Source organism: Myotis brandtii, unplaced genomic scaffold (assembly GCF_000412655.1).
Source record: "Myotis brandtii unplaced genomic scaffold, ASM41265v1 scaffold986, whole genome shotgun sequence".
NCBI lineage: Eukaryota > Metazoa > Chordata > Mammalia > Chiroptera > Vespertilionidae > Myotis > Myotis brandtii.
In genome coordinates, this window is record NW_005372102.1 from 2,865,382 (window position 1) to 2,877,111 (window position 11,730).

Consider the following 11,730-nt stretch of genomic DNA (forward strand, 5'->3'; position numbering starts at 1 on the left):
CCCTCTCCAGTGGAAGTGGATTGCAGGAGATTTAAACAGCTGGCACCCTTTCTCTCGCCTCCCCCTTAATTTTTCACTTTTTCCCCTCTCAGAGCCAAACACTGAGGAGAAGGTATTTAAAAACAACTGCGCATACAGGGAACACTAGAAAGTGCCTGGGCGTGCCCGGGGTGTCCCCGGAGAGACCTGAGGAAACCTTAGGGTTATTCCTCAGGTGGCCTTGACAGAGACAACCTACAGCACTGACACAACAGTAACACAACAGCACACCCTGGGAGGGGGAGGAGGTGCTTTCCAGCGTCACCACGATATTCAACCCAAATAGCCAATGTCCAACAAAGTATCAGGGGTTACAAAGAAAAGGAAGTATGGCCCATTCAGGAAAAGAATAAGTCAACAGAGTTGCCCATGAAAAAGATCTAATGGCAGATCTGGCAGACAAAGACCTTTTTTTAAAAGATGCTAAAAAAAACACCAGTGCAATCCCTGTCCACTTCGGTTCCAGGATGCAGTTATGCGAAACGTGGCCACTGGGTGGGGCTGGGCGATGGCACATGGGACCTCTCTGTACTGTTTCTGCAACTTTTTGTGGGTCTATAACAGCGGTTCTCAACCTGTGGGCCGCCACCCCTTTGGGGGTCGAACGACCCTTTCACAGGGGTTGCCTAAGACCATCGGAAAACACATACATAATTACATATTGTTTTTGTGATTAATCACTATGCTTTAATTATGTTCAATTTGTAACAATGAAAGTACATCCTGCATATCAGATATTTACATTACGATTCATAACAGTAGCAACATTACAGTTATGAAGTAGCAACGAAAATAATTTTATGGCCGAAACTGGTTTGGCTCAGTGGATAGAGCGTCGGCCTGCGGACTGAAAGGTCCCAGGTTCCATTCCGGTCAAGGGCATGTACCTGGGTTGCGGGCACATCCCCAGTAGGAGATGTGCAGGAGGCAGCTGGTCGATGTTTCTCTCTCATCGATGTTTCTAACTCTCTATCTCTCTCCCTTCCTCTCTGTAAAAAATCAATAAAATATATTTTTTTAAAAAAAGAAAAGAATTTTATGGTTGGGGGTCACCACAGCATGAGGAACCATATTAAAGGGTCGCGGCGTTACGAAGGTTGAGAACCACTGGTCTATAAGTATGTAAGGATAAGAATTTTTTAAAAAATTTAAATTAAATTAAAAGAAATAAAAAAAGGAAAGCTCAAGAAAGACACTGGCTGCCAGAACTGAAGGGACCTAATGGCTCACACGGGGAGACTTGGACACTTTCTTCCAAATAAGGAAACAGACTCAAGGAGTCGCGTTCAGGGCGAGCCCTCCGAGTTCAGCACGTCCCACCTCAGCAGCCGGCTGTTCCTCCGGCCACACTTCCACCCGTCCCCCTCCTCTAGATGCCCTCCACCCAGGACAGGCTTCACTTCCTGCTCCCCACTTCCTGCCAAGCAGTGGCGACCACCAGGAAATGGCCATGTGGGCTTGGTCCCCGGGCATCTGCTGGGCGTGGCACTTTGGTTCCCCAGGCCCGCATGGTCCTTCATCCCATTAGAACTCTTTGAAACCCATAAAACAACAGATCAGAAGGCACTCTGATGTCATCAGCTTGGACAGGCCCCAGGGGACAGGTGTCTTGTTCCCTGGGACTTGCTGCAGTCACCTGCCCAAGGGCAGCCACCACATGTCACTTCTCACAAAAATCAATTTACAAACTTGTGGGATGAAATGCAAACACTCCCTCAGCAGCATCCCTTGCGATCGATCCATTTCAAAGCAAGTGCTACCGGGAGTGGCTACAGCAACCGAAATGCGAGTGCTAGCGTTTCTTTTAAGTTCCTGTTTTTCACTTTCAACTGCTTTTTATTTCCACGTCGGGGAGCGAGAGGAGAAGTGCATCATAGAAGACATTCCCAGTGACACGCTGATCACAGGTAGGTGGGTGTGCTCTGCGCGCTGAACTCGGGAGGGACGCCATGCTGTGGTCGCACGCCAGCCCTGAGGTATACATTGTGGGCAGTGAGTGTCACGCTGTGCATTTTCTCTTGAGACAGTTTACCAAGTCATGCAAAACCAACATGAAATAGTTTGAGAGCGACTTGCATAATTCGTAAACAGGAAGCCCAGAGGCAACACCACAGAACGCAAGCTGGATTTGTTTCTCCGGTCGTCATGTTCCCTTCAGGAAAAGATTCTGATGCTCTCAGTTCTGCTAAGTACGGCTGAATTCTCCAAAGACATGTGAGGGCTCTAGACGGGTCCAGTAACACAGACAAAACAGCAGATGCTAACACGTCCTCTGAATGTCCATGTCTCACAGGATGGGGAGGTGAGGGGCCTGACGCTGCTGCCCGAGCCCGCTGCCCACAAAACCTGCCTCCATCTCGGGGACGTCTGCTCGCTCCCACTCCCCACCCAGTACGCCCTGCGCAGCGAAGCTTCACTGGCCTGCTGAGAGGGAAGCACGTGCAGGGTCTCAGGGCTGCACAGAAAATCCAGTATGTCCAACATTCCACATCAAATGCCCTGACTTTCATGCAAACAAAGAAAAAAAGGAGCAGGTGCGAATCCGACCACTCCCTGTCAGTGCTGGTCGTGCATGCGCGTGTGCAGCTCACTCCAAGTGCATGGTGTCAGATTCTCCTGCTTTCTTGGCCTCCACATTGGAGAGTTCTATCGCAAAGACCAATATCCATCCTGCAAAAAGCCCAACCACGCCCCACGCTAGGGGCAGAGGCAGAGACTGCGGTGTGGGACGGACTTTGGGGATGAGTCAACTGCAAAGCAGACACAGAGAAGCCCTGGTGTCAGAGCCTCACGGCGGTCCTGGCACGGTGGACACAGGCTGTGTTTGGCACTGCGGAGTGTGACAGGCCACCAGGTGCAGGTCTCAGCTCTGCCGCCCAATAACTGTGTGCCCTGGGGCAAGCGATTTAACCTCTCTGCTTCATGTGTGAACGGCATAAAATAATAGTGACAACCATTTATTTTGGTTGTGATGATGCCTGAATTAGTATCTGTAAAGCTCTTAGGACTCAACCACACACTTCCCTGACCCCAACTCTTTCACCGCAGGGATGCTCAGTGGTAGGTGATCGTTTTCCCAGGAACCTGTGAGCCTTTCCGCCTGCATTTGAAGGGGTGGCAGGGCAGTAAGAGAAACAGGAGTAGCCTGCCTCCCCCTGCGCCTGCTGCCTTGAGGCCCACGAGCTGGATGGACTTGGCCCAGGGCACTCTCGCTAGCAGTGAGCCCGAGCATCACCTGACCCACTAGGCAGTGGTTCTCAACCTTCCTAACACTGCGACCCTTTAATACAGTTCCTCATGTCGTGGTGACCCCCAATTTCATTGTTACAAATTGAACATAATGAAAGCATAGTGATTAATCACAAAATATGTAATTATATATGTGTTTTCCGATGGTCTTAGGCGACCCCTGTGAAAGGGTCGTTCGACCCCCAAAGGGGTCGCGACCCACAGGTTGAGAACCACTGCACTAGAGGGTCTGAGGCAGGAGGTCAAGGAGGCCAGCGGTGTTCTGTAGCTGCCAGGAGCACAGACCTCAGTCTGGCCAGCCCCTCCTCCCAAATCAGGGGCCTCTTTTAGTCCTGGTCCCCCATGGACATTGAGTCTACCCCCTTCCTGGTCCTCCCTACCTCCAACTGCCCCTGCTCCCCTGCCTGCCCAAGCCTCTGGCTCTGCTCTCCCTCTGTCCTCTCTGGAGCCATCACCCCGAGCAATTATTTAGTCAGCGTCCAAAGTCTACTGGAGCTACAGGGGCAACTTGGACACGTGTCAGGTCACATGCTTAGGTTGTTCTTTAACAGAGAATGTGGTCCTAAAGACCAGAATGTATCATGTGCTAATAGAGAACAATGGGAAAAGGCAGGAAAGAAGGGGTAAACAGGACAAACAAAAAACAAACAGCAAGAAAGTAGGCTGAAGCCCAATCCATCTTACATTGCACTCGGTGACAATGGACAAAGCTCCAAGGAAAAGACACAAATCCACTGGGTTTAAAAACAAAATAAGGATACATTGCTTCCAAATGAAACACTTTTAACATAAGAAAGAATGAAAGGAAAAGAATGGAAAGACACGCACATGTGAACGGAAGTTCAGAAAACCAGTCTCCCGAGAGTTAAGGGACGGTGGGTCGAGTGCTAGAAAGACGCCTGGACGCGCTTCCTGCTTGACTCTTAGGCACCTCGCGGAAAGGAATCTGAGCACACACTCTTGTGATGATGTTCCTTTAGCTACAGCCATGCCTCTAATCAGTAGCCAAGTAACTACACAGCATACCTCAAGGTACAATTCTTAGACATTGCTTTAAAACCCATTATGAAAAAGTTGTGTTTCCTGTTTACTGTCTGCTGTGTTCACTGTGTGTTGCAAACCCGTGTCTGAAGCAAGGACCTGCCGACTTCACCTGCTTGCAGCGTGGACACGCTCCCGACTGCTGTGGGCCGGAGCTCGGCCGCCTGTGCTGCCAGCGTCAGGAAGTGGCTCCACGTTCCCCCCACAGCTCACTGAACCATCACAAAACCTTCGCCACCTGTGAAGTCCCCGATTTCTGTTGGTGCACACTCGATCATGAACACACTCGGTTAAGAAAAGCTGATCCAGAGGACACTTACATTTAATTTTTAGGTCACCCTAAAGGGAGAAACAGACTCGACGTATTCCTGGCTACCTGTGGGGCCCTGAGACCAGGAAGAGCACAGCCAGCACTCGCTTCTCTTCACAGCTCTGAGGGCCAATGGTGTCCATTGAAACACACCCACCGAGAGTGCCAGAGAGAGACCTCGGAGCCAGGCATCAAAACCCACCTGGGAGTGCGGTTTGCTCACTGGGACTAAACACAGACTGCGGGGAATGTGAGAGCTCGGCCGCCGCCCCCACAGGGGAGCAGAGACCTGATCTGGGAGTCAGCGAGGCGTGCTCTGCAGCTGCCTTTGTTGCCCAGTAGCTGGTGACTGTGAGCTGTTTCCTTATCTGTACGTTGGAGCGACACCTGCCCTGGAGGACACCTGGCAGGAGGTGAGCAGCCGCAGGTGTTTGTCAGTGTCGGTTCCCACCCTCTCGGACTCTGTCTCCGACCTTGTCACCTGGCCTCCCAATGTCGGTCCTAAGCTACTAGAGAAGCAGGTGTGGCTGCAACTCTGGCTCATGTTCCTCCCAAAAGAAGAAAATTTCCTGAGAAGCAGAGAAGAGGCGGGCAGTCCCCTCCTGGGAGCTGAGAGGGTGACAACAGAAGCTGAGCACCGAGCAGTCCAGGGCGCCGGGGTCAAACGCAGTTGCTCTGGAATTTGCTTAGCAGCTTCAAAGTCAAAAGTACTCTGCATTTTTACAGAGCTTCTCTGAGCTCTCTTAGTAATGCTCTCTGCTAATACATTCCCGACTGTCTTGAATGAAGAAAGAGAGAGAGGTCTCTCAGGGAGAGAGGAGGAGCAGGGAGGGAACTCTGGAGGGGCCTCGGTGTAGGTTCCGGCTGCCAGCTGGATGAGTTTTAAAACCACTTGCTGGTCCTTGCACACACTTTTTTCTTTTTAAAACAAGGCTGTTAGTCCCTTACAAAAGGCAGGCACTGAGAGCAATGGAGAGGTGCCACGGAGCACAGTGATCATGAAAAATAAAATAATTAGCTTGGCTGGTGTGGCGCAGTGGTTGAGCATTGATCTATGAATCAGGAGGTCACAGATCGATTCCCAGTTGGGGAACATGTCTGGGTTTTGGTCTCGGTCCCCAGTGTGGGGCATGCAGGAGGCAGGCAATCAATGATTCGCTCTCATCATTAATGTTTCTCTCTCTCCCTCCCTCTCCCTTCCTCTCTGAAATAAACAAAAGTATATTTTTCAAAAGATAATTAGAATTCTGAACCAATGCGTTTGCTCCTGGTTGCTCCCTTTCAAAGGTCCCAGGTAGGACTTGCACTCAGCCATATACCAGGGTTGCTGTGTGTTTTTTCTTTAGAGCAAAACTTATTAGGCAGTAGGAAAAAGTAAAGGATTGTTATCAATCATCACTCCCATTCGTGTCTTCGCAGAAGACCACACCACACCAAGGGGTGTCTGAGGTTGGGTGCTCTTTGGAGCGACCCTGAGACAAGGACTCAAGTACAAGTGATGGATGAAGGAGGAGCTCCCAGGAACCAGGGAAAGAAGCCAGGAGAGGTGAGATTTCAGGTGAAGCCCAGACTCAGACTGAGCTGGGGCCTCAGGAACATAAGATGATAATGCGCACACGACCCAGCACTTTGCTCTGAGTAGGTGCCCAAAGGAACGGAAAGCAGGGACTCGGGGATCTGCACGCCCAAGTTCACAGCAGCAGCACTCGCAGCAGCCAAGAGCTGGAAGCCACCCAGTGTCCACCGACAGGTGACAGGTGACTGGATAAACAAAACGCGACGCAGTATTACTCAGCCATAAAAGGAAGGGATTCGGACACCTGCTACAACACGATGAACCTTGAGGACATCACGCTCCGTAAAGTCAGCCAGTCACAAAGACAAATGCTGTCTGGTCTCACTTCTGTGAGGTCCCTGCAGAGGCAAATTCAAAAGCGAAAAGCACAAGAGAGCTCGCCAGGAGCTGGGGGAGGGGATGGGAGGCGTGCCTCCAATGAGGACAGTTTCTGTTGAGGGTAATGGAAAAGTTCTGGAAATGATGGTGGTGGCTGCACCATAATGTGAGTGCACTTAATGCACCTGAACGGCACACTTAAAATGGTTAGAATGTTCAGCTTTGTTATATGTATTGCCATGATTTTTTTAAAACATTAAAACATAGTCAGAAAAAAGAAAAGAAAGAAAAAAAAACCAGTTGGAAGAGATACCCACAGAGTTTGGGCCACCTCCAGGCAAAGGAGCTGGGCGATGTCCCCTCACCATTCACTCCCGGCCGGGGCAGGTCCCAGGTCCCTGCGAAGCGTGTGGCGTGGGGCACGCACAGTGTCCACCGGGGCCGGGCCAGCACGCGCCATGGCAGATGCTCCTCCTGGCTGGAAGTGCTTCTGCGCCCAGGAGCTTGCTCCGTCTCCTGACACCTCTCCCGCCAATGCCCACAGTTTCTGAGGACACTGGTTTGGGGAGGGGTCTGCACTTCCAATCACAGTCCTCAGTGAAAACGTGACAAGTACCTGAGAATGAGTGTGAAGAGACTCCCCAGCACGGAGGACTGTCCCGTGTGGCTGGGACAGAAATCGGGCAGAGACAGACAGATGCCCACTAGAGAGGAGACCCGCGTCCGGAAAGCGGATGGAAGGGGCTCAGCTCCCTGTGTCTTCAGGGAACACAGAGCAGAGCCCGTGAGAGCGTGAGAGGCGCACTCCAGGGATGCAAAATCGAAAGAGAGAACAGCACGTGGGGGGCAGGCTCCGGCCTGGACTTCCACTGCACGGCCCCCACGGGAGTTCAACACAGGCACACCCGTGACCCAGGCCAACAGCAAGTTCCCCACGGAAACGCACGCATGTGCTCACATGCACGAGACGCTTCATGGCGGCACTACCTGTAACGCTGGAAAACAGCAGCCCCCTATGCAGAGCGAAGCACTGGGCAGCAGACGGGCCTCACAAACACAGGCTGATTAGGTGCCAACACGCGTGCACATACTTACACGGGGGTCAGTCGGACAGAAGTAACCTGTCTTCAGAAGTCGGGTGGCGGTTGCATTCGGGGAGGGGGTGAGTGGCAGGGCGTTTGGGATGCTGACCATGTTTTGACCAGGTGAACTGGCGAGCGATACACTGATGGCGCGTGTGAGGCGTGGTGTGCGCATGCACTGCCTCTCAGCCACACCGCACCTGCCTGCCCTCCCCCCTACATGCTATCTCAGAAAGGGTCACAGGTTACAGGAAAGCCAAGGGTCCCTGGGGAACCTGGAGCATTCTAGAAGGGACCACTCTGTGTTCATAGCGACTCAAGAGCAACTGCTTTCTATGCCCAGGTCTTACCAGGGGTCAACCAGACGACGGGGCCTTTGACCCCACCCCTTCACGCTTTTACTCATGTGTCCAACACCACCAGACGCCCAATTCCTGTCTGCACTCAGCTCTCGATCTTCCTTCCGCTCTGAGCAGACCTCAGCTTAGGTGATAGAAGAGCATTTAAGGATCTAGAAAGACGGCCACAAAATAGGGTGGAAAAATCAAGTGACAGATAGTAGGTGCAGTATCATCTCATCTTTTTAAAATATATTTTTTATTGACTTCAGAGAGGAAGGAAAAGGACAGATAGAAACATCAATGATGAGAGAGAATCATCGATCAGCTGCCTCCCGCACACCCCCTATTGGGGCCTGAACCAGCAACCCAGGCAGGTGCCCTGACCGGGAATCCAACCATGACCTCCTGGTTCATAGGGGACGCTCAACCACTGAGCCACACTGGCTGGGCAGTATCATCTTGCTTTTTTATAAAATATATAATTTGTACTTATAGGAAAAGGGTCTGGAAGGATCACATTGAGCACAGAAAACTCATAGCGGGGATTTTTACTTCCTAAAATCCCTACAATGGATGCATTTTATTTTCTAATACTGAGTCAAGTGCCCAGGGCCCCAGCCTCAAGGACGGGTCAGGAGGGGAGGGACAAGCACATCAGGTCACAGGAAGGGACGAGAGCCTGAACAAGGCGTGCACTGCACTCGGGAGACCAGAGAGGCATCTGTGTGCTTGGGGTCACTGGCCTGCACGCGCCCAGCTCTCAGCCAGTGTCCACTGAATGGACACCCAGAGGAAGGGTGCCTGGGCAGTGAGGCTGGCCCGCATGCTGTGTACAGAGTCCCGGCTGTGGGGTGAACGTACTTTGTGGTGAGGGCGCAAGGCCCTCGATTCCGGGACCGCGCTGTTTGCATTCGCTCAGCCTTTGGCTGTCGGGGTGGTTCCAGAGGAGTCGCTTGGGCCCTGGGGCCTCAGCCTCCTGCCTGTGGCAGTGAGGACTGTTGTACCAGCTTACAGGGAGCTCACAAAAACACTGCACACTGAAAGCCCACGATACAGTCCGGAATCATGGATCAAGACGTGCATAGAGCCTACAATGTGCCAAGTTCTGTGTTAAGCAGTTTACAAATATTAAATCACTCTTTAAAAGCTGTTATTTATTGATGTTTGAGAGAGAGGAAGAGAGGGGGAGTGAGGGAGAGGAACATCAATTTGTTGTTCCACTTATCTATGCATTCATTGGTTGACTCTTGTACATGCCCTGACCAGGTATAGAACCCACAACCTTGGCATCCTGGGACGACACTCTTACCAACTCAGCTACCGGCCAAGGCTTAAATCATTCTTCATACCCTAAGATATTTGCCTTTATTATCTTGGTTTTACAAGATGGGGAAACTGAGGCACGCAGTTCAGTGTCTTGCCCACGTGTTCATTTCTAGCCAGAAGCCCCTGCCCCTGTCTCGCCAAGCGGTGAGAAGCATGAGGAGGCAGCCTGTCCCTGCCCTGTACTGTACATGAGCTCCGTCCCTGGGCAGCTCCATCCACACTGAGGCTGGCTCTCCCAGGCTGTGCCCAGCATGCTTCTCTTCTGCCATCTGGTGGTAACTGAGGAACATGACATCTCCCTCCAGGCTCCCCTCCCACCCAGGGGCCCGTGGGGAGCTGGGGGCTGGGGGGTTATGGTGAAAGCAAACAAAAACCACCTCACTTGTTCTGATTACTCAGGCAGTGTGCCAAGTACACTGGCATTTTAACAATGGGCCACTGACAGTTATTCAAAACCCTTCATTGAACATGTACTGGGGGGCATTTCCACCACCACCACCCCCCTCGCAATCCTTACCCAGCTTCCACCCTGGAGCCAGACGCTGCCCTGAGCTGACTGCCAGGCCGTAAGCCCACGGAAGAGGACACAGCATGTGCCTGTGCTCCAGAACCTCAGAGTGCAGACACGGATGGCCACAGAGCAGCCGGCACAATGACAAGACCCGGAGTGGGCAAGTGTGGGAGAGTGACAAGAGCCAAGTCCCAGGGGAGGGCAGGGGAGGGGAGGGCAGCCACTGGCAGAGGAGGGGCACCCCGCCCAGAGGCAGGCAGAAAGGGAGTTGCACGGGTGAGCACCTTGGTGGTGGAAAGATGCTGTCTCCGCGGAGGCCAGGTAACCATCTCAGGTGTGTGGGCTGTAGGAAGGGCACAGCGTGGACCAGGGGACACCTGGCAGAGGCTTCCAGGTGGCCACGTGGCTGTGTTCTTTTATTCAAGAAAGCCCCGCGTTCACTCAGCCTCTTCAATCTGTGGGCTTTTCTCTTTCAACAGATGTGGGGTTTTCAGCCATCATTTCTTCCAATTTGCTTTACTGTGCTTTGCAGATGTTGCATTTTTTACAAACTGAAGGTAAGACTCTCCACCAGCAAAAAGATTGTAACTCGCTGAAGGCTCAGATGATGTCAGCATGTTTAACGCTGAAGTATTTTTAATTGAGGTATGCATGCTTTTTAGACATATGCTGTTACACACTTGGACTGCAGCACAGTGCACACATACTTCCCATGCACTAGGACACCAGGAAGGTCGCATGGCTCGCTGCATTGCCATGTGCACGTGACTGGGTGGTCTGGGCTGGTCCTGCAGCATCTCCGAGGCGTGGCTGTCCTTCTCTCCTCTGGGACCTTGTTCCACAGGCTCATGGGGCTCTTTTCCCCCATCTCTTTTCTTTTCATTGAATAGATTTGATTATTTCTATTGATCTAATTTCAAGATCACTGACTCTTTTTTCGGGTTCTACAAGTGAGTCTATTCGGTAAGTTTTCAATGTCAAATATTGTATTTTTCCTATTCTGTGTCCACTTTTTCTTTTTATACCTTCTACTCTTTTGCTGAGAATTCCTGTTTTTCCATTATTTAAAGGGTGTCCAACTTCTAGTTGATGCATTTTTATGGCGGCTGTTTAGAATTCTTGTCAGATCATTCCAGCATCTATGTCATTCTGATGTTGGTGTCTTTAACCATCTTTTCTCATTCGAGTTGAGATTTTCCTGGTTCTTGGTGTGGAGAGGAATTCTGTAATGTCATGTATCCTGGACAGCTGAGTATTATGTATGACTCTGAATTCCACTTACTTACTGTTTCAGTAGGCAGCCAACCCATTTAGATTCAGAGACTTTGCACTACTGTTGTGGTCTACCCTGCTGTGTGCTACACGCCGGCCAACCTAAAGCCTGGGCAGCATTCCACACCACAGGTGGGTTCTCAGACTCCGGCCATGCTGATCCTGGCTGGCTGCAGCACAGGCTGCTCAGGAGTGTGCGCAGGACGTCAGGCCGGTCTTAAAGGTCCCTTTCTCCAGCTCCCTCCTCTCGGCAATCCTCCCTCAGCGCTCTGGGGTGGAAGTGGGATGCTGCCCCTTTACCGTCCTCTACTGTAGGGGGGGCATCTCCTACCTCAACATGGGAAGTGTCCAGGGGGAGGGAGCAATTTCTTCCCTCTGGAGCACGGCAGGCAGACTTGGAGGGCTCCACCCTACGGGATCACCTGTCGCAGACCCTTTGGCTGGAGAGACGTGTTGTGAGTGGGTTTTCTCACTTCCTCCTCCTCTCTCTCGCTCTCTCTCTCTCTCTCTCTCTCTCTGGTTTGGTCTGCAGCTGCATACTGCTCTAGCTCCCAGGTAAGGACGCGTAGGTGTGGGGAAAACAAACTGCACTGCTGAGTCGTGCTGAGTCATGAGGTCCTTAGCCAGTGAGCTTGGTTTTCCACCTTCCGGAGTTTCCTGACAGC